The 22,434-nt window shown below is 40.5% G+C and overlaps 15 non-coding genes across 15 annotated transcripts; 4 read left to right on the forward strand and 11 right to left on the reverse strand.

The window, feature by feature from the left end:
* Positions 1-440: 440 nt before the first annotated feature.
* LOC130660090 (5S ribosomal RNA) lies at positions 441-559 on the forward strand. Its single transcript, XR_008987291.1, has one exon. It is a non-coding gene; the product is annotated as a 5S ribosomal RNA (ribosomal RNA).
* Positions 560-909: 350 nt separating this feature from the next.
* On the reverse strand, positions 910-1,074 carry LOC130659662 (U1 spliceosomal RNA). Its single transcript, XR_008986867.1, has one exon. It is a non-coding gene; the product is annotated as a U1 spliceosomal RNA (small nuclear RNA).
* Positions 1,075-1,259: 185 nt separating this feature from the next.
* Positions 1,260-1,451, reverse strand: LOC130660718 (U2 spliceosomal RNA). Its single transcript, XR_008987916.1, has one exon. It is a non-coding gene; the product is annotated as a U2 spliceosomal RNA (small nuclear RNA).
* Positions 1,452-1,773: 322 nt separating this feature from the next.
* Positions 1,774-1,846, reverse strand: Trnar-acg (transfer RNA arginine (anticodon ACG)). Its single transcript has one exon. It is a non-coding gene; the product is annotated as a tRNA-Arg (tRNA).
* Positions 1,847-6,316: 4,470 nt separating this feature from the next.
* LOC130660102 (5S ribosomal RNA) lies at positions 6,317-6,435 on the forward strand. Its single transcript, XR_008987303.1, has one exon. It is a non-coding gene; the product is annotated as a 5S ribosomal RNA (ribosomal RNA).
* Positions 6,436-6,785: 350 nt separating this feature from the next.
* LOC130659663 (U1 spliceosomal RNA) lies at positions 6,786-6,950 on the reverse strand. The gene has a single exon (XR_008986868.1). It is a non-coding gene; the product is annotated as a U1 spliceosomal RNA (small nuclear RNA).
* A 185-nt stretch (positions 6,951-7,135) lies between these two features.
* On the reverse strand, positions 7,136-7,327 carry LOC130660720 (U2 spliceosomal RNA). The gene has a single exon (XR_008987917.1). It is a non-coding gene; the product is annotated as a U2 spliceosomal RNA (small nuclear RNA).
* A 322-nt stretch (positions 7,328-7,649) lies between these two features.
* On the reverse strand, positions 7,650-7,722 carry Trnar-acg (transfer RNA arginine (anticodon ACG)). The gene has a single exon. It is a non-coding gene; the product is annotated as a tRNA-Arg (tRNA).
* A 4,470-nt stretch (positions 7,723-12,192) lies between these two features.
* LOC130660114 (5S ribosomal RNA) lies at positions 12,193-12,311 on the forward strand. The gene has a single exon (XR_008987315.1). It is a non-coding gene; the product is annotated as a 5S ribosomal RNA (ribosomal RNA).
* Positions 12,312-12,661: 350 nt separating this feature from the next.
* LOC130659664 (U1 spliceosomal RNA) lies at positions 12,662-12,826 on the reverse strand. The gene has a single exon (XR_008986869.1). It is a non-coding gene; the product is annotated as a U1 spliceosomal RNA (small nuclear RNA).
* Positions 12,827-13,011: 185 nt separating this feature from the next.
* LOC130660721 (U2 spliceosomal RNA) lies at positions 13,012-13,203 on the reverse strand. Its single transcript, XR_008987918.1, has one exon. It is a non-coding gene; the product is annotated as a U2 spliceosomal RNA (small nuclear RNA).
* A 322-nt stretch (positions 13,204-13,525) lies between these two features.
* Trnar-acg (transfer RNA arginine (anticodon ACG)) lies at positions 13,526-13,598 on the reverse strand. Its single transcript has one exon. It is a non-coding gene; the product is annotated as a tRNA-Arg (tRNA).
* Positions 13,599-18,069: 4,471 nt separating this feature from the next.
* LOC130660126 (5S ribosomal RNA) lies at positions 18,070-18,188 on the forward strand. The gene has a single exon (XR_008987328.1). It is a non-coding gene; the product is annotated as a 5S ribosomal RNA (ribosomal RNA).
* Positions 18,189-18,538: 350 nt separating this feature from the next.
* LOC130660468 (U1 spliceosomal RNA) lies at positions 18,539-18,702 on the reverse strand. The gene has a single exon (XR_008987666.1). It is a non-coding gene; the product is annotated as a U1 spliceosomal RNA (small nuclear RNA).
* Positions 18,703-18,887: 185 nt separating this feature from the next.
* LOC130660722 (U2 spliceosomal RNA) lies at positions 18,888-19,079 on the reverse strand. The gene has a single exon (XR_008987919.1). It is a non-coding gene; the product is annotated as a U2 spliceosomal RNA (small nuclear RNA).
* Positions 19,080-22,434: the final 3,355 nt, after the last annotated feature.

A 22,434-nucleotide genomic window follows, 5' to 3' on the forward strand; every position in this document is an offset into this window, starting at 1 on the left:
GCACCAGTTTACTTAGCAGCCGTCTTGGAATATTTATCTGCTGAGATATTGGAGTTGGCTGGTAACGCAGCAAGAGACAACAAAAAAGCTAGGATTATTCCAAGACATTTACAATTGGCTGTTCGTAATGATGAAGAATTAAACAAACTTTTGAGCGGTGTAACCATTGCAGCTGGTGGTGTTTTGCCAAACATTCAAGCTGTCTTACTCCCAAAGAAGAACGACAAAGGACAGAAGAAGTAAACCGCTACACTCAGAAAACAACGGCTATTTTTATAGCCACACATCTTTAAAAAAACATTGTTTTTTTCACAAAACTATAACCTTAAAGTCTAATAGATAATCCATGCATACGCCTTGTCCTAAGTAACTCAAAGAAATTAAATAAAAAAATTTGATCACAACGTCAAAATAAATTGCACGTATTTGCCCCTACTAATGTCTACGGCCATACCACGATGAACACACCCGTTCTCGTCTGATCACGGAAGTTAAGCATCGTCGGGCCGGGATAGTACTTGGATGGGGGACCGCCTGGGAACTCCCGGTGTCGTAGGCTTTTCATTTTCATTTGTTGCCTTTTCATTTCAATGGTGCTGTGATATATTTCTTGTTATAACAATTAAGGAACGTGGCGGTTGTTGAAAGTGTTTCCTATGACATTTTCCTACGACATTTTCAGGTGATAGTACGAGAAAAAAGAGCTTTCAAATGCATACAAACTCGATCTATTGCCGATCATCCAATAACCCTGACGGAATGGCAAATAAAATAAAATTCCGCCGCCTTCCGAGGACTTATATCGCAATCACGTTTCGTAACAGCCAAGCGAGGTTTTACCTTAGCGTTTAAGTCACCACCGACATTTGGCCGCGCAACTTTTCTAAGCTCATTCATTTTGACTTAAGGAGGGGGCGAGCGCGGACGCAGGCCCCCACTACCAGAAATTGTACGGTCGAGTTACTGACGTTTGCAGTAATCGCAGAGGTCAGCCCAAGCGTAGTGCAATGCAAGAGCCTCACTCTGGAAGAAAACCCTCATTGATCAGTCTTTACTTCCCCGTCAGGTAAGTATGAGTTGGAACTGCACCGTAGCATGAGGGTACCCTTCAAAGTTTGTTAATGCTTGTGGCTTGAGTGTGTTATAAACTGCCGTGTCGCGGGGCATAGGCTGTATTCTCCCCCAGTGTACGCGTTTTGTTCCCGCCGTAGACTATGCAGAGTGCCGTCGGAAAGAGGACTGCTATTATTCTTTTATTGCTTATGTGGGCCGCCATCGGTAATAGTGCAACACCAAGGCAACCCGTGGTCACGGCGTGAATGAATCCACCTCCATGACCCAAGGCCAAAAATCAGATTAATATACTGACCATTCAGAGAATGGCCTACCAGATATTAAACTGATAAGAACAGATACTACACTTGATCTTAGCCATTAGGCCGAGAAGCGATAAAGAACAAGCGTTGCCATGATAGGCATCGTCCACACACCGTAACTGCTTGTGGAGCATGTCACGTTACTGTAAAGCTTACAACTGTCACCGCGTACGGATGGACGGCGACATAGTAAAAATCACGGCTGTTGATTTAGCCGTAGGATGGAGAGCGACTGTAGCGAGTGGATGGTAACTTACATGAATGCTAACAAAGGCGACGATACTAAGTGCGTGATATTACTTTCCAATATGACTGCGTACATTCCGTTTATCAACGCATTACGCCAGAACGTGCGCGCGCGTTACACAGTAGACCATGCAGCCGAAATGCGACAGTGCGACCCTGCCAGGAGTCGAACCTGGAATCCCCTGATTCGTAGTCAGATGCCTTATCCATTGGGCCACAGGGCCATGCTTATGACTTCGCCCCATCGTTATTTTGGCTTGCGCATTCGTTTTACTTACGACAGAATTCTTCGTGTTTGTAGCCATGAAAGAAAGGGACTTCTGTGAGTGAATTTTTTTACTGTGGTCTAATAAAAAAGTCGAAACGCAGTGCCCAATATATGAATTGCTCCTAATAGCCGGAAACAGGCCGTGTCGATGATGTAGGCCGACATACGCAACGCAAACCAAAGAACGCTTTATGAAAATCCTAACACGGGCGCGGAAGAAGCCCAAATTAACAGAGTAGATGTAATGCTGAAGACCTCAAACTCCAGCAGCTTCTCTTTCAGACTATTGCGTCGTGCTACAAATAAAAATTAACATGCTTTCGCATAGTCGCGGCACCCAAAACGGACATTATACGATGTACAGAAACACACATTTCTGTTTTCGCGCCAAATCAATTCCCGGGAGTGGTACTTTTACGTCCGCATACTTCGCACCGTCTTAAATTATATCTCATTTACACGGTAATGTTTAGTATACTTCTACTGTGATAACAAGCATCGTTTATCGTTGGATTGTTGTAAGAAAACATTAAAAATGAGTGAAGCAGCTTCTCCAAAGAAAATCGCACCCAAGAAGAAACCTGCTGCAAAGAAGACAGCTGATCACCCTAAATATGTGGACATGATCAAGGCTGCTATCGCTACCCTAAAGGAACGCGGTGGTTCATCTCGCCAAGCTATTACAAAATATATTCATGCAAATTACAAAGTTGCTGAAAACTCAGATCATCATCTGAAAATGGCTCTTAAACGAGGAGTAACATCAGGCGATTTGATTCAAACTAAAGGCACTGGTGCTTCTGGATCATTCAAGCTAGGTCAGGTAAAAAAAGAAAAACCTAAGAAAAAGGCCGCAGCAAAAAAGCCAACGGCAAAGAAGCCTACTGCAAAGAAAAGTACACCAAAAAAGAAGCCAGCAAAGAAGAGCACGCCAAAGAAAGCAGCAAAGAAGCCTGCCACAAAGAAAGCCTCGGCTAAGAAACCAGCAGCTAAGAAACCCACAAAGAAGCCTGTTGCTAAAAAACCTGCAGCAAAGAAGGTCAAAAAGACTCCCAAAAAGGCAGCAAAGAAGACCGCAAAAAAATAATTTGTGTGTATCTGGCTATTACATTAACAAACGGCTATTTTTATAGCCACACATTTACAAAAAAACATTATCTTGGTACAAAGTTAAACTTTTTTAAGTCACTTAAACAGTTAAAAAAGAGTAATTTTAAGATTAGATTCCCTAAGTTTAAGTATTTTCGTTTTTAAATTTCTTATTTTCTTGCTTTTACTTTTCTTGCCCTTCATATTTTTAACATTGTCAAACTTTATGTAGCATAAAATTTTTATGTAGCATAAAATTTAAACAGAAAGCAGAACAAAGTTTGATATAAAAAGCTAGCCGTAATATTTTTTATGGATGTGTGGCTATAAAAATAGCCGTTTTTTGTTTGGTAAGATGCTTAGGCACGTTCCCCACGAATTCTTCTTGCCAACTGGATGTCTTTAGGCATGATTGTAACTCGTTTTGCGTGAATGGCACACAAGTTAGTATCCTCGAACAAGCCAACAAGGTACGCTTCAGAAGCCTCTTGCAGAGCCATAACGGCTGTGCTCTGGAATCGCAGATCTGTTTTGAAGTCCTGAGCAATTTCTCGCACAAGACGCTGGAAAGGCAACTTGCGGATCAAGAGCTCGGTTGACTTCTGGTATCTTCTGATTTCTCTGAGAGCAACTGTACCAGGTCTGTAACGATGTGGTTTTTTCACTCCTCCAGTAGCTGGTGCGCTTTTCCTCGCAGCTTTAGTGGCGAGTTGTTTTCGTGGAGCCTTTCCTCCAGTAGATTTACGTGCAGTTTGCTTTGTACGAGCCATATTTTAAGAAGTCGATGTAGTACGGATACACAAGACGGTCTAAAATGCACTATCGCGCCAAAGTTTTATTTCTCATATTGATTGACAGCTAAGGTTCAAAACAAACCATTTGATTGGTGCTAAGAAAGTAATTTCTGATTGGCTGCATAATGACATTACGCTCATTACTTTAACATTTTTATAAAATCTGTGTTTTTTGGCTACGGGAAAACGGCTGTATCTTCTGATACACAAAAGCTTTTGACTTTTTTTTTTTTTAGTAAGTAGCAGAAGGTTTGGCGAATTCCAACGATGCCAAATTTATTGCCTTACTGAAACATTAAGACCACGAATTTTTAAAAAAACTACAGTTTTACTTAAAAAAATGTACAAAATGTTCGGAACATTTTGTAATGACGCAACTCTATTGGTTAATTAGGGTGTTTCCACGAGCAGTAGGTAATTTTATGGCCTCTTTTTAAAGCTGTCTGAATTCTGTTAACTCAAACGTTGTTTTTGTACTCGTTCTGTACGCAACTATATCAATATGTCTGGACGCGGAAAAGGAGGTAAAGGATTGGGAAAAGGAGGTGCTAAACGTCACCGAAAAATTCTTCGTGATAACATTCAGGGAATCACAAAACCTGCTATTCGACGTCTTGCTCGACGAGGTGGTGTCAAACGTATCTCTGGCCTTATCTATGAGGAAACCAGAGGTGTACTGAAGGTTTTCTTAGAGAATGTTATTCGTGATGCTGTAACCTACACAGAGCACGCTAAACGCAAGACCGTTACCGCTATGGATGTTGTTTATGCCTTAAAACGTCAAGGAAGAACTCTTTACGGATTCGGAGGTTAAGCGTTGTCATTGCTCAACAAAAACGGCTATTTTTATAGCCACAAATCTTTTAAAACATTACTTTGTGCACGCTTCCAAATTACACAATGTGTAAAGTCTTGTCACAGTTACATTTATTGCTATACGATACTATGTCATATATGACACAAAAAAAATTTAGAAATACTTTGTAGGGTTAATTTGCCTGGGAGTGTTTCCGTGAAAAGCTGGGTTAAGTTAAATGTAAGCAATAACATGGATCAATGTACTTGTCTTTTCTGCAAGTACAGCTAATAATACGTATGAAAAGTGAAGCTAATCCACACACACACATGGGGAAGTATTTTAAATGTAGGCTAGTGTTCTTAAGCACATTATTTAGAAGTTTTATTAACTTCGGTTAACTTGTAGTGACGCCAAGTAAATGTTTTTTTAAAGATGTGTGGTCTTAAAAAAGACCGTTTGTGTTTGGTAGACGTTGGTTTACTTGCTGCTTGTGTATTTTGTGACGGCTTTTGTTCCTTCACTGACTGCGTGTTTTGCAAGTTCTCCAGGCAAGAGAAGACGTACTGCGGTTTGAATTTCACGAGAAGAGATGGTCGACTTTTTGTTTTGAAGAGCCAAACGCGAAGCTTCGGAAGCAATGCGCTCAAAGATGTCGTTGACAAATGAGTTCATGATGCTCATAGCTTTGCTTGAAACTCCGACATCTGGGTGAACTTGTTTCAAAACATTGTAGATGTAAATAGCATAACTTTCCTTTCTCTTTCTCTTGCGTTTCTTTTCACCAGTTCCACCAATCTTTCCTCCTTTTTTGCCGGCTCTTTTTTCACCTTTCTTGGCTACTTTAGGTGCCTGTTTTCCTCCTTTAGCTGCTGCGTCAGACATGGTTAAAAATTTTTGCTACTTAACTTGTAAATAAGCATTAAACTGCAAGTCAAAACTTTTTGTTTATAAGTAAAAAAATCGGATCGAATTCGATCCGAAAACGCCGATACGCAATTTAATTGGTTAAAAAAAAAATCTTTTGTTTAATACTTAATTATGATTGGTTAAAAAAACATGATTTCGATCCTATTTTTATGATGAAAAAACGAGTAAAGTTTATTTCGTTAACACTTACGTTAAATATTCGTACGTTTTTGTATTAACTTACAAATCAAATCGCAGTTATGTCTGGACGTGGAAAAGGTGGAAAAGCTAAGGCTAAAGCCAAGACAAGATCCTCAAGAGCTGGACTTCAATTTCCAGTCGGTAGAGTGCATAGATTCCTTCGTAGAGGGCACTATGCTAACCGAATTGGATCTGGAGCACCAGTTTACTTAGCAGCCGTCTTGGAATATTTATCTGCTGAGATATTGGAGTTGGCTGGTAACGCAGCAAGAGACAACAAAAAAGCTAGGATTATTCCAAGACATTTACAATTGGCTGTTCGTAATGATGAAGAATTAAACAAACTTTTGAGCGGTGTAACCATTGCAGCTGGTGGTGTTTTGCCAAACATTCAAGCTGTCTTACTCCCAAAGAAGAACGACAAAGGACAGAAGAAGTAAACCGCTACACTCAGAAAACAACGGCTATTTTTATAGCCACACATCTTTAAAAAAACATTGTTTTTTTCACAAAACTATAACCTTAAAGTCTAATAGATAATCCATGCATACGCCTTGTCCTAAGTAACTCAAAGAAATTAAATAAAAAAATTTGATCACAACGTCAAAATAAATTGCACGTATTTGCCCCTACTAATGTCTACGGCCATACCACGATGAACACACCCGTTCTCGTCTGATCACGGAAGTTAAGCATCGTCGGGCCGGGATAGTACTTGGATGGGGGACCGCCTGGGAACTCCCGGTGTCGTAGGCTTTTCATTTTCATTTGTTGCCTTTTCATTTCAATGGTGCTGTGATATATTTCTTGTTATAACAATTAAGGAACGTGGCGGTTGTTGAAAGTGTTTCCTATGACATTTTCCTACGACATTTTCAGGTGATAGTACGAGAAAAAAGAGCTTTCAAATGCATACAAACTCGATCTATTGCCGATCATCCAATAACCCTGACGGAATGGCAAATAAAATAAAATTCCGCCGCCTTCCGAGGACTTATATCGCAATCACGTTTCGTAACAGCCAAGCGAGGTTTTACCTTAGCGTTTAAGTCACCACCGACATTTGGCCGCGCAACTTTTCTAAGCTCATTCATTTTGACTTAAGGAGGGGGCGAGCGCGGACGCAGGCCCCCACTACCAGAAATTGTACGGTCGAGTTACTGACGTTTGCAGTAATCGCAGAGGTCAGCCCAAGCGTAGTGCAATGCAAGAGCCTCACTCTGGAAGAAAACCCTCATTGATCAGTCTTTACTTCCCCGTCAGGTAAGTATGAGTTGGAACTGCACCGTAGCATGAGGGTACCCTTCAAAGTTTGTTAATGCTTGTGGCTTGAGTGTGTTATAAACTGCCGTGTCGCGGGGCATAGGCTGTATTCTCCCCCAGTGTACGCGTTTTGTTCCCGCCGTAGACTATGCAGAGTGCCGTCGGAAAGAGGACTGCTATTATTCTTTTATTGCTTATGTGGGCCGCCATCGGTAATAGTGCAACACCAAGGCAACCCGTGGTCACGGCGTGAATGAATCCACCTCCATGACCCAAGGCCAAAAATCAGATTAATATACTGACCATTCAGAGAATGGCCTACCAGATATTAAACTGATAAGAACAGATACTACACTTGATCTTAGCCATTAGGCCGAGAAGCGATAAAGAACAAGCGTTGCCATGATAGGCATCGTCCACACACCGTAACTGCTTGTGGAGCATGTCACGTTACTGTAAAGCTTACAACTGTCACCGCGTACGGATGGACGGCGACATAGTAAAAATCACGGCTGTTGATTTAGCCGTAGGATGGAGAGCGACTGTAGCGAGTGGATGGTAACTTACATGAATGCTAACAAAGGCGACGATACTAAGTGCGTGATATTACTTTCCAATATGACTGCGTACATTCCGTTTATCAACGCATTACGCCAGAACGTGCGCGCGCGTTACACAGTAGACCATGCAGCCGAAATGCGACAGTGCGACCCTGCCAGGAGTCGAACCTGGAATCCCCTGATTCGTAGTCAGATGCCTTATCCATTGGGCCACAGGGCCATGCTTATGACTTCGCCCCATCGTTATTTTGGCTTGCGCATTCGTTTTACTTACGACAGAATTCTTCGTGTTTGTAGCCATGAAAGAAAGGGACTTCTGTGAGTGAATTTTTTTACTGTGGTCTAATAAAAAAGTCGAAACGCAGTGCCCAATATATGAATTGCTCCTAATAGCCGGAAACAGGCCGTGTCGATGATGTAGGCCGACATACGCAACGCAAACCAAAGAACGCTTTATGAAAATCCTAACACGGGCGCGGAAGAAGCCCAAATTAACAGAGTAGATGTAATGCTGAAGACCTCAAACTCCAGCAGCTTCTCTTTCAGACTATTGCGTCGTGCTACAAATAAAAATTAACATGCTTTCGCATAGTCGCGGCACCCAAAACGGACATTATACGATGTACAGAAACACACATTTCTGTTTTCGCGCCAAATCAATTCCCGGGAGTGGTACTTTTACGTCCGCATACTTCGCACCGTCTTAAATTATATCTCATTTACACGGTAATGTTTAGTATACTTCTACTGTGATAACAAGCATCGTTTATCGTTGGATTGTTGTAAGAAAACATTAAAAATGAGTGAAGCAGCTTCTCCAAAGAAAATCGCACCCAAGAAGAAACCTGCTGCAAAGAAGACAGCTGATCACCCTAAATATGTGGACATGATCAAGGCTGCTATCGCTACCCTAAAGGAACGCGGTGGTTCATCTCGCCAAGCTATTACAAAATATATTCATGCAAATTACAAAGTTGCTGAAAACTCAGATCATCATCTGAAAATGGCTCTTAAACGAGGAGTAACATCAGGCGATTTGATTCAAACTAAAGGCACTGGTGCTTCTGGATCATTCAAGCTAGGTCAGGTAAAAAAAGAAAAACCTAAGAAAAAGGCCGCAGCAAAAAAGCCAACGGCAAAGAAGCCTACTGCAAAGAAAAGTACACCAAAAAAGAAGCCAGCAAAGAAGAGCACGCCAAAGAAAGCAGCAAAGAAGCCTGCCACAAAGAAAGCCTCGGCTAAGAAACCAGCAGCTAAGAAACCCACAAAGAAGCCTGTTGCTAAAAAACCTGCAGCAAAGAAGGTCAAAAAGACTCCCAAAAAGGCAGCAAAGAAGACCGCAAAAAAATAATTTGTGTGTATCTGGCTATTACATTAACAAACGGCTATTTTTATAGCCACACATTTACAAAAAAACATTATCTTGGTACAAAGTTAAACTTGTTTAAGTCACTTAAACAGTTAAAAAAGAGTAATTTTAAGATTAGATTCCCTAAGTTTAAGTATTTTCGTTTTTAAATTTCTTATTTTCTTGCTTTTACTTTTCTTGCCCTTCATATTTTTAACATTGTCAAACTTTATGTAGCATAAAATTTTTATGTAGCATAAAATTTAAACAGAAAGCAGAACAAAGTTTGATATAAAAAGCTAGCCGTAATATTTTTTATGGATGTGTGGCTATAAAAATAGCCGTTTTTTGTTTGGTAAGATGCTTAGGCACGTTCCCCACGAATTCTTCTTGCCAACTGGATGTCTTTAGGCATGATTGTAACTCGTTTTGCGTGAATGGCACACAAGTTAGTATCCTCGAACAAGCCAACAAGGTACGCTTCAGAAGCCTCTTGCAGAGCCATAACGGCTGTGCTCTGGAATCGCAGATCTGTTTTGAAGTCCTGAGCAATTTCTCGCACAAGACGCTGGAAAGGCAACTTGCGGATCAAGAGCTCGGTTGACTTCTGGTATCTTCTGATTTCTCTGAGAGCAACTGTACCAGGTCTGTAACGATGTGGTTTTTTCACTCCTCCAGTAGCTGGTGCGCTTTTCCTCGCAGCTTTAGTGGCGAGTTGTTTTCGTGGAGCCTTTCCTCCAGTAGATTTACGTGCAGTTTGCTTTGTACGAGCCATATTTTAAGAAGTCGATGTAGTACGGATACACAAGACGGTCTAAAATGCACTATCGCGCCAAAGTTTTATTTCTCATATTGATTGACAGCTAAGGTTCAAAACAAACCATTTGATTGGTGCTAAGAAAGTAATTTCTGATTGGCTGCATAATGACATTACGCTCATTACTTTAACATTTTTATAAAATCTGTGTTTTTTGGCTACGGGAAAACGGCTGTATCTTCTGATACACAAAAGCTTTTGACTTTTTTTTTTTTTAGTAAGTAGCAGAAGGTTTGGCGAATTCCAACGATGCCAAATTTATTGCCTTACTGAAACATTAAGACCACGAATTTTTAAAAAAACTACAGTTTTACTTAAAAAAATGTACAAAATGTTCGGAACATTTTGTAATGACGCAACTCTATTGGTTAATTAGGGTGTTTCCACGAGCAGTAGGTAATTTTATGGCCTCTTTTTAAAGCTGTCTGAATTCTGTTAACTCAAACGTTGTTTTTGTACTCGTTCTGTACGCAACTATATCAATATGTCTGGACGCGGAAAAGGAGGTAAAGGATTGGGAAAAGGAGGTGCTAAACGTCACCGAAAAATTCTTCGTGATAACATTCAGGGAATCACAAAACCTGCTATTCGACGTCTTGCTCGACGAGGTGGTGTCAAACGTATCTCTGGCCTTATCTATGAGGAAACCAGAGGTGTACTGAAGGTTTTCTTAGAGAATGTTATTCGTGATGCTGTAACCTACACAGAGCACGCTAAACGCAAGACCGTTACCGCTATGGATGTTGTTTATGCCTTAAAACGTCAAGGAAGAACTCTTTACGGATTCGGAGGTTAAGCGTTGTCATTGCTCAACAAAAACGGCTATTTTTATAGCCACAAATCTTTTAAAACATTACTTTGTGCACGCTTCCAAATTACACAATGTGTAAAGTCTTGTCACAGTTACATTTATTGCTATACGATACTATGTCATATATGACACAAAAAAAATTTAGAAATACTTTGTAGGGTTAATTTGCCTGGGAGTGTTTCCGTGAAAAGCTGGGTTAAGTTAAATGTAAGCAATAACATGGATCAATGTACTTGTCTTTTCTGCAAGTACAGCTAATAATACGTATGAAAAGTGAAGCTAATCCACACACACACATGGGGAAGTATTTTAAATGTAGGCTAGTGTTCTTAAGCACATTATTTAGAAGTTTTATTAACTTCGGTTAACTTGTAGTGACGCCAAGTAAATGTTTTTTTAAAGATGTGTGGTCTTAAAAAAGACCGTTTGTGTTTGGTAGACGTTGGTTTACTTGCTGCTTGTGTATTTTGTGACGGCTTTTGTTCCTTCACTGACTGCGTGTTTTGCAAGTTCTCCAGGCAAGAGAAGACGTACTGCGGTTTGAATTTCACGAGAAGAGATGGTCGACTTTTTGTTTTGAAGAGCCAAACGCGAAGCTTCGGAAGCAATGCGCTCAAAGATGTCGTTGACAAATGAGTTCATGATGCTCATAGCTTTGCTTGAAACTCCGACATCTGGGTGAACTTGTTTCAAAACATTGTAGATGTAAATAGCATAACTTTCCTTTCTCTTTCTCTTGCGTTTCTTTTCACCAGTTCCACCAATCTTTCCTCCTTTTTTGCCGGCTCTTTTTTCACCTTTCTTGGCTACTTTAGGTGCCTGTTTTCCTCCTTTAGCTGCTGCGTCAGACATGGTTAAAAATTTTTGCTACTTAACTTGTAAATAAGCATTAAACTGCAAGTCAAAACTTTTTGTTTATAAGTAAAAAAATCGGATCGAATTCGATCCGAAAACGCCGATACGCAATTTAATTGGTTAAAAAAAAAATCTTTTGTTTAATACTTAATTATGATTGGTTAAAAAAACATGATTTCGATCCTATTTTTATGATGAAAAAACGAGTAAAGTTTATTTCGTTAACACTTACGTTAAATATTCGTACGTTTTTGTATTAACTTACAAATCAAATCGCAGTTATGTCTGGACGTGGAAAAGGTGGAAAAGCTAAGGCTAAAGCCAAGACAAGATCCTCAAGAGCTGGACTTCAATTTCCAGTCGGTAGAGTGCATAGATTCCTTCGTAGAGGGCACTATGCTAACCGAATTGGATCTGGAGCACCAGTTTACTTAGCAGCCGTCTTGGAATATTTATCTGCTGAGATATTGGAGTTGGCTGGTAACGCAGCAAGAGACAACAAAAAAGCTAGGATTATTCCAAGACATTTACAATTGGCTGTTCGTAATGATGAAGAATTAAACAAACTTTTGAGCGGTGTAACCATTGCAGCTGGTGGTGTTTTGCCAAACATTCAAGCTGTCTTACTCCCAAAGAAGAACGACAAAGGACAGAAGAAGTAAACCGCTACACTCAGAAAACAACGGCTATTTTTATAGCCACACATCTTTAAAAAAACATTGTTTTTTTCACAAAACTATAACCTTAAAGTCTAATAGATAATCCATGCATACGCCTTGTCCTAAGTAACTCAAAGAAATTAAATAAAAAAATTTGATCACAACGTCAAAATAAATTGCACGTATTTGCCCCTACTAATGTCTACGGCCATACCACGATGAACACACCCGTTCTCGTCTGATCACGGAAGTTAAGCATCGTCGGGCCGGGATAGTACTTGGATGGGGGACCGCCTGGGAACTCCCGGTGTCGTAGGCTTTTCATTTTCATTTGTTGCCTTTTCATTTCAATGGTGCTGTGATATATTTCTTGTTATAACAATTAAGGAACGTGGCGGTTGTTGAAAGTGTTTCCTATGACATTTTCCTACGACATTTTCAGGTGATAGTACGAGAAAAAAGAGCTTTCAAATGCATACAAACTCGATCTATTGCCGATCATCCAATAACCCTGACGGAATGGCAAATAAAATAAAATTCCGCCGCCTTCCGAGGACTTATATCGCAATCACGTTTCGTAACAGCCAAGCGAGGTTTTACCTTAGCGTTTAAGTCACCACCGACATTTGGCCGCGCAACTTTTCTAAGCTCATTCATTTTGACTTAAGGAGGGGGCGAGCGCGGACGCAGGCCCCCACTACCAGAAATTGTACGGTCGAGTTACTGACGTTTGCAGTAATCGCAGAGGTCAGCCCAAGCGTAGTGCAATGCAAGAGCCTCACTCTGGAAGAAAACCCTCATTGATCAGTCTTTACTTCCCCGTCAGGTAAGTATGAGTTGGAACTGCACCGTAGCATGAGGGTACCCTTCAAAGTTTGTTAATGCTTGTGGCTTGAGTGTGTTATAAACTGCCGTGTCGCGGGGCATAGGCTGTATTCTCCCCCAGTGTACGCGTTTTGTTCCCGCCGTAGACTATGCAGAGTGCCGTCGGAAAGAGGACTGCTATTATTCTTTTATTGCTTATGTGGGCCGCCATCGGTAATAGTGCAACACCAAGGCAACCCGTGGTCACGGCGTGAATGAATCCACCTCCATGACCCAAGGCCAAAAATCAGATTAATATACTGACCATTCAGAGAATGGCCTACCAGATATTAAACTGATAAGAACAGATACTACACTTGATCTTAGCCATTAGGCCGAGAAGCGATAAAGAACAAGCGTTGCCATGATAGGCATCGTCCACACACCGTAACTGCTTGTGGAGCATGTCACGTTACTGTAAAGCTTACAACTGTCACCGCGTACGGATGGACGGCGACATAGTAAAAATCACGGCTGTTGATTTAGCCGTAGGATGGAGAGCGACTGTAGCGAGTGGATGGTAACTTACATGAATGCTAACAAAGGCGACGATACTAAGTGCGTGATATTACTTTCCAATATGACTGCGTACATTCCGTTTATCAACGCATTACGCCAGAACGTGCGCGCGCGTTACACAGTAGACCATGCAGCCGAAATGCGACAGTGCGACCCTGCCAGGAGTCGAACCTGGAATCCCCTGATTCGTAGTCAGATGCCTTATCCATTGGGCCACAGGGCCATGCTTATGACTTCGCCCCATCGTTATTTTGGCTTGCGCATTCGTTTTACTTACGACAGAATTCTTCGTGTTTGTAGCCATGAAAGAAAGGGACTTCTGTGAGTGAATTTTTTTACTGTGGTCTAATAAAAAAGTCGAAACGCAGTGCCCAATATATGAATTGCTCCTAATAGCCGGAAACAGGCCGTGTCGATGATGTAGGCCGACATACGCAACGCAAACCAAAGAACGCTTTATGAAAATCCTAACACGGGCGCGGAAGAAGCCCAAATTAACAGAGTAGATGTAATGCTGAAGACCTCAAACTCCAGCAGCTTCTCTTTCAGACTATTGCGTCGTGCTACAAATAAAAATTAACATGCTTTCGCATAGTCGCGGCACCCAAAACGGACATTATACGATGTACAGAAACACACATTTCTGTTTTCGCGCCAAATCAATTCCCGGGAGTGGTACTTTTACGTCCGCATACTTCGCACCGTCTTAAATTATATCTCATTTACACGGTAATGTTTAGTATACTTCTACTGTGATAACAAGCATCGTTTATCGTTGGATTGTTGTAAGAAAACATTAAAAATGAGTGAAGCAGCTTCTCCAAAGAAAATCGCACCCAAGAAGAAACCTGCTGCAAAGAAGACAGCTGATCACCCTAAATATGTGGACATGATCAAGGCTGCTATCGCTACCCTAAAGGAACGCGGTGGTTCATCTCGCCAAGCTATTACAAAATATATTCATGCAAATTACAAAGTTGCTGAAAACTCAGATCATCATCTGAAAATGGCTCTTAAACGAGGAGTAACATCAGGCGATTTGATTCAAACTAAAGGCACTGGTGCTTCTGGATCATTCAAGCTAGGTCAGGTAAAAAAAGAAAAACCTAAGAAAAAGGCCGCAGCAAAAAAGCCAACGGCAAAGAAGCCTACTGCAAAGAAAAGTACACCAAAAAAGAAGCCAGCAAAGAAGAGCACGCCAAAGAAAGCAGCAAAGAAGCCTGCCACAAAGAAAGCCTCGGCTAAGAAACCAGCAGCTAAGAAACCCACAAAGAAGCCTGTTGCTAAAAAACCTGCAGCAAAGAAGGTCAAAAAGACTCCCAAAAAGGCAGCAAAGAAGACCGCAAAAAAATAATTTGTGTGTATCTGGCTATTACATTAACAAACGGCTATTTTTATAGCCACACATTTACAAAAAAACATTATCTTGGTACAAAGTTAAACTTGTTTAAGTCACTTAAACAGTTAAAAAAGAGTAATTTTAAGATTAGATTCCCTAAGTTTAAGTATTTTCGTTTTTAAATTTCTTATTTTCTTGCTTTTACTTTTCTTGCCCTTCATATTTTTAACATTGTCAAACTTTATGTAGCATAAAATTTTTATGTAGCATAAAATTTAAACAGAAAGCAGAACAAAGTTTGATATAAAAAGCTAGCCGTAATATTTTTTATGGATGTGTGGCTATAAAAATAGCCGTTTTTTGTTTGGTAAGATGCTTAGGCACGTTCCCCACGAATTCTTCTTGCCAACTGGATGTCTTTAGGCATGATTGTAACTCGTTTTGCGTGAATGGCACACAAGTTAGTATCCTCGAACAAGCCAACAAGGTACGCTTCAGAAGCCTCTTGCAGAGCCATAACGGCTGTGCTCTGGAATCGCAGATCTGTTTTGAAGTCCTGAGCAATTTCTCGCACAAGACGCTGGAAAGGCAACTTGCGGATCAAGAGCTCGGTTGACTTCTGGTATCTTCTGATTTCTCTGAGAGCAACTGTACCAGGTCTGTAACGATGTGGTTTTTTCACTCCTCCAGTAGCTGGTGCGCTTTTCCTCGCAGCTTTAGTGGCGAGTTGTTTTCGTGGAGCCTTTCCTCCAGTAGATTTACGTGCAGTTTGCTTTGTACGAGCCATATTTTAAGAAGTCGATGTAGTACGGATACACAAGACGGTCTAAAATGCACTATCGCGCCAAAGTTTTATTTCTCATATTGATTGACAGCTAAGGTTCAAAACAAACCATTTGATTGGTGCTAAGAAAGTAATTTCTGATTGGCTGCATAATGACATTACGCTCATTACTTTAACATTTTTATAAAATCTGTGTTTTTTGGCTACGGGAAAACGGCTGTATCTTCTGATACACAAAAGCTTTTGACTTTTTTTTTTTTTAGTAAGTAGCAGAAGGTTTGGCGAATTCCAACGATGCCAAATTTATTGCCTTACTGAAACATTAAGACCACGAATTTTTAAAAAAACTACAGTTTTACTTAAAAAAATGTACAAAATGTTCGGAACATTTTGTAATGACGCAACTCTATTGGTTAATTAGGGTGTTTCCACGAGCAGTAGGTAATTTTATGGCCTCTTTTTAAAGCTGTCTGAATTCTGTTAACTCAAACGTTGTTTTTGTACTCGTTCTGTACGCAACTATATCAATATGTCTGGACGCGGAAAAGGAGGTAAAGGATTGGGAAAAGGAGGTGCTAAACGTCACCGAAAAATTCTTCGTGATAACATTCAGGGAATCACAAAACCTGCTATTCGACGTCTTGCTCGACGAGGTGGTGTCAAACGTATCTCTGGCCTTATCTATGAGGAAACCAGAGGTGTACTGAAGGTTTTCTTAGAGAATGTTATTCGTGATGCTGTAACCTACACAGAGCACGCTAAACGCAAGACCGTTACCGCTATGGATGTTGTTTATGCCTTAAAACGTCAAGGAAGAACTCTTTACGGATTCGGAGGTTAAGCGTTGTCATTGCTCAACAAAAACGGCTATTTTTATAGCCACAAATCTTTTAAAACATTACTTTGTGCACGCTTCCAAATTACACAATGTGTAAAGTCTTGTCACAGTTACATTTATTGCTATACGATACTATGTCATATATGACACAAAAAAAATTTAGAAATACTTTGTAGGGTTAATTTGCCTGGGAGTGTTTCCGTGAAAAGCTGGGTTAAGTTAAATGTAAGCAATAACATGGATCAATGTACTTGTCTTTTCTGCAAGTACAGCTAATAATACGTATGAAAAGTGAAGCTAATCCACACACACACATGGGGAAGTATTTTAAATGTAGGCTAGTGTTCTTAAGCACATTATTTAGAAGTTTTATTAACTTCGGTTAACTTGTAGTGACGCCAAGTAAATGTTTTTTTAAAGATGTGTGGTCTTAAAAAAGACCGTTTGTGTTTGGTAGACGTTGGTTTACTTGCTGCTTGTGTATTTTGTGACGGCTTTTGTTCCTTCACTGACTGCGTGTTTTGCAAGTTCTCCAGGCAAGAGAAGACGTACTGCGGTTTGAATTTCACGAGAAGAGATGGTCGACTTTTTGTTTTGAAGAGCCAAACGCGAAGCTTCGGAAGCAATGCGCTCAAAGATGTCGTTGACAAATGAGTTCATGATGCTCATAGCTTTGCTTGAAACTCCGACATCTGGGTGAACTTGTTTCAAAACATTGTAGATGTAAATAGCATAACTTTCCTTTCTCTTTCTCTTGCGTTTCTTTTCACCAGTTACCACCAATCTTTCCTCCTTTTTTGCCGGCTCTTTTTTCACCTTTCTTGGCTACTTTAGGTGCCTGTTTTCCTCCTTTAGCTGCTGCGTCAGACATGGTTAAAAATTTTTGCTACTTAACTTGTAAATAAGCATTAAACTGCAAGTCAAAACTTTTTGTTTATAAGTAAAAAAATCGGATCGAATTCGATCCGAAAACGCCGATACGCAATTTAATTGGTTAAAAAAAAAATCTTTTGTTTAATACTTAATTATGATTGGTTAAAAAAACATGATTTCGATCCTATTTTTATGATGAAAAAACGAGTAAAGTTTATTTCGTTAACACTTACGTTAAATATTCGTACGTTTTTGTATTAACTTACAAATCAAATCGCAGTTATGTCTGGACGTGGAAAAGGTGGAAAAGCTAAGGCTAAAGCCAAGACAAGATCCTCAAGAGCTGGACTTCAATTTCCAGTCGGTAGAGTGCATAGATTCCTTCGTAGAGGGCACTATGCTAACCGAATTGGATCTGGAGCACCAGTTTACTTAGCAGCCGTCTTGGAATATTTATCTGCTGAGATATTGGAGTTGGCTGGTAACGCAGCAAGAGACAACAAAAAAGCTAGGATTATTCCAAGACATTTACAATTGGCTGTTCGTAATGATGAAGAATTAAACAAACTTTTGAGCGGTGTAACCATTGCAGCTGGTGGTGTTTTGCCAAACATTCAAGCTGTCTTACTCCCAAAGAAGAACGACAAAGGACAGAAGAAGTAAACCGCTACACTCAGAAAACAACGGCTATTTTTATAGCCACACATCTTTAAAAAAACATTGTTTTTTTCACAAAACTATAACCTTAAAGTCTAATAGATAATCCATGCATACGCCTTGTCCTAAGTAACTCAAAGAAATTAAATAAAAAAATTTGATCACAACGTCAAAATAAATTGCACGTATTTGCCCCTACTAATGTCTACGGCCATACCACGATGAACACACCCGTTCTCGTCTGATCACGGAAGTTAAGCATCGTCGGGCCGGGATAGTACTTGGATGGGGGACCGCCTGGGAACTCCCGGTGTCGTAGGCTTTTCATTTTCATTTGTTGCCTTTTCATTTCAATGGTGCTGTGATATATTTCTTGTTATAACAATTAAGGAACGTGGCGGTTGTTGAAAGTGTTTCCTATGACATTTTCCTACGACATTTTCAGGTGATAGTACGAGAAAAAAGAGCTTTCAAATGCATACAAACTCGATCTATTGCCGATCATCCAATAACCCTGACGGAATGGCAAATAAAATAAAATTCCGCCGCCTTCCGAGGACTTATATCGCAATCACGTTTCGTAACAGCCAAGCGAGGTTTTACCTTAGCGTTTAAGTCACCACCGACATTTGGCCGCGCAACTTTTCTAAGCTCATTCATTTTGACTTAAGGAGGGGGCGAGCGCGGACGCAGGCCCCCACTACCAGAAATTGTACGGTCGAGTTACTGACGTTTGCAGTAATCGCAGAGGTCAGCCCAAGCGTAGTGCAATGCAAGACCTCACTCTGGAAGAAAACCCTCATTGATCAGTCTTTACTTCCCCGTCAGGTAAGTATGAGTTGGAACTGCACCGTAGCATGAGGGTACCCTTCAAAGTTTGTTAATGCTTGTGGCTTGAGTGTGTTATAAACTGCCGTGTCGCGGGGCATAGGCTGTATTCTCCCCCAGTGTACGCGTTTTGTTCCCGCCGTAGACTATGCAGAGTGCCGTCGGAAAGAGGACTGCTATTATTCTTTTATTGCTTATGTGGGCCGCCATCGGTAATAGTGCAACACCAAGGCAACCCGTGGTCACGGCGTGAATGAATCCACCTCCATGACCCAAGGCCAAAAATCAGATTAATATACTGACCATTCAGAGAATGGCCTACCAGATATTAAACTGATAAGAACAGATACTACACTTGATCTTAGCCATTAGGCCGAGAAGCGATAAAGAACAAGCGTTGCCATGATAGGCATCGTCCACACACCGTAACTGCTTGTGGAGCATGTCACGTTACTGTAAAGCTTACAACTGTCACCGCGTACGGATGGACGGCGACATAGTAAAAATCACGGCTGTTGATTTAGCCGTAGGATGGAGAGCGACTGTAGCGAGTGGATGGTAACTTACATGAATGCTAACAAAGGCGACGATACTAAGTGCGTGATATTACTTTCCAATATGACTGCGTACATTCCGTTTATCAACGCATTACGCCAGAACGTGCGCGCGCGTTACACAGTAGACCATGCAGCCGAAATGCGACAGTGCGACCCTGCCAGGAGTCGAACCTGGAATCCCCTGATTCGTAGTCAGATGCCTTATCCATTGGGCCACAGGGCGATGCTTATGACTTCGCCCCATCGTTATTTTGGCTTGCGCATTCGTTTTACTTACGACAGAATTCTTCGTGTTTGTAGCCATGAAAGAAAGGGACTTCTGTGAGTGAATTTTTTTACTGTGGTCTAATAAAAAAGTCGAAACGCAGTGCCCAATATATGAATTGCTCCTAATAGCCGGAAACAGGCCGTGTCGATGATGTAGGCCGACATACGCAACGCAAACCAAAGAACGCTTTATGAAAATCCTAACACGGGCGCGGAAGAAGCCCAAATTAACAGAGTAGATGTAATGCTGAAGACCTCAAACTCCAGCAGCTTCTCTTTCAGACTATTGCGTCGTGCTACAAATAAAAATTAACATGCTTTCGCATAGTCGCGGCTCCCAAAACGGACATTATACGATGTACAGAAACACACATTTCTGTTTTCCGCGCCAAATCAATTCCCGGGAGTGTACTTTTACGTCCGCATACTTCGCACCGTCTTAAATTATATCTCATTTACACGGTAATGTTTAGTATACTTCTACTGTGATAACAAGCATCGTTTATCGTTGGATTGTTGTAAGAAACATTAAAAATGAGTGAAGCAGCTTCTCCAAAGAAAATCGCACCCAAGAAGAAACCTGCTGCAAAGAAGACAGCTGATCACCCTAAATATGTGGACATGATCAAGGCTGCTATCGCTACCCTAAAAGGAACGCGGTGGTTCATCTCGCCAAGCTATTACAAAATATATTCATGCAAATTACAAAGTTGCTGAAAACTCAGATCATCATCTGAAAATGGCTCTTAAACGAGGAGTAACATCAGGCGATTTGATTCAAACTAAAGGCACTGGTGCTTCTGGATCATTCAAGCTAGGTCAGGTACAAAAAAGAAAAACCTAAGAAAGAAAAACCTAAGAAAAAGGCCGCAGCAAAAAAGCCAACGGCAAAGAAGCCTACTGCAAAGAAAAGTACACCAAAAAAGAAGCCAGCAAAGAAGAGCACGCCAAAGAAAGCAGCAAAGAAGCCTGCCACAAAGAAAGCCTCGGCTAAGAAACCAGCAGCTAAGAAACCCACAAAGAAGCCTGTTGCTAAAAAACCTGCAGCAAAGAAGGTCAAAAAGACTCCCAAAAAGGCAGCAAAGAAGACCGCAAAAAAATAATTTGTGTGTATCTGGCTATTACATTAACAAACGGCTATTTTTATAGCCACACATTTACAAAAAAACATTATCTTGGTACAAAGTTAAACTTGTTTAAGTCACTTAAACAGTTAAAAAAGAGTAATTTTAAGATTAGATTCCCTAAGTTTAAGTATTTTCGTTTTTAAATTTCTTATTTTCTTGCTTTTACTTTTCTTGCCCTTCATATTTTTAACATTGTCAAACTTTATGTAGCATAAAATTTTTATGTAGCATAAAATTTAAACAGAAAGCAGAACAAAGTTTGATATAAAAAGCTAGCCGTAATATTTTTTATGGATGTGTGGCTATAAAAATAGCCGTTTTTTGTTTGGTAAGATGCTTAGGCACGTTCCCCACGAATTCTTCTTGCCAACTGGATGTCTTTAGGCATGATTGTAACTCGTTTTGCGTGAATGGCACACAAGTTAGTATCCTCGAACAAGCCAACAAGGTACGCTTCAGAAGCCTCTTGCAGAGCCATAACGGCTGTGCTCTGGAATCGCAGATCTGTTTTGAAGTCCTGAGCAATTTCTCGCACAAGACGCTGGAAAGGCAACTTGCGGATCAAGAGCTCGGTTGACTTCTGGTATCTTCTGATTTCTCTGAGAGCAACTGTACCAGGTCTGTAACGATGTGGTTTTTTCACTCCTCCAGTAGCTGGTGCGCTTTTCCTCGCAGCTTTAGTGGCGAGTTGTTTTCGTGGAGCCTTTCCTCCAGTAGATTTACGTGCAGTTTGCTTTGTACGAGCCATATTTTAAGAAGTCGATGTAGTACGGATACACAAGACGGTCTAAAATGCACTATCGCGCCAAAGTTTTATTTCTCATATTGATTGACAGCTAAGGTTCAAAACAAACCATTTGATTGGTGCTAAGAAAGTAATTTCTGATTGGCTGCATAATGACATTACGCTCATTACTTTAACATTTTTATAAAATCTGTGTTTTTTGGCTACGGGAAAACGGCTGTATCTTCTGATACACAAAAGCTTTTGACTTTTTTTTTTTTTAGTAAGTAGCAGAAGGTTTGGCGAATTCCAACGATGCCAAATTTATTGCCTTACTGAAACATTAAGACCACGAATTTTTAAAAAAACTACAGTTTTACTTAAAAAAATGTACAAAATGTTCGGAACATTTTGTAATGACGCAACTCTATTGGTTAATTAGGGTGTTTCCACGAGCAGTAGGTAATTTTATGGCCTCTTTTTAAAGCTGTCTGAATTCTGTTAACTCAAACGTTGTTTTTGTACTCGTTCTGTACGCAACTATATCAATATGTCTGGACGCGGAAAAGGAGGTAAAGGATTGGGAAAAGGAGGTGCTAAACGTCACCGAAAAATTCTTCGTGATAACATTCAGGGAATCACAAAACCTGCTATTCGACGTCTTGCTCGACGAGGTGGTGTCAAACGTATCTCTGGCCTTATCTATGAGGAAACCAGAGGTGTACTGAAGGTTTTCTTAGAGAATGTTATTCGTGATGCTGTAACCTACACAGAGCACGCTAAACGCAAGACCGTTACCGCTATGGATGTTGTTTATGCCTTAAAACGTCAAGGAAGAACTCTTTACGGATTCGGAGGTTAAGCGTTGTCATTGCTCAACAAAAACGGCTATTTTTATAGCCACAAATCTTTTAAAACATTACTTTGTGCACGCTTCCAAATTACACAATGTGTAAAGTCTTGTCACAGTTACATTTATTGCTATACGATACTATGTCATATATGACACAAAAAAAATTTAGAAATACTTTGTAGGGTTAATTTGCCTGGGAGTGTTTCCGTGAA

Source organism: Hydractinia symbiolongicarpus, chromosome 9 (genome assembly GCF_029227915.1).
Source record: "Hydractinia symbiolongicarpus strain clone_291-10 chromosome 9, HSymV2.1, whole genome shotgun sequence".
Taxonomy (NCBI): Eukaryota; Metazoa; Cnidaria; class Hydrozoa; order Anthoathecata; family Hydractiniidae; genus Hydractinia; species Hydractinia symbiolongicarpus.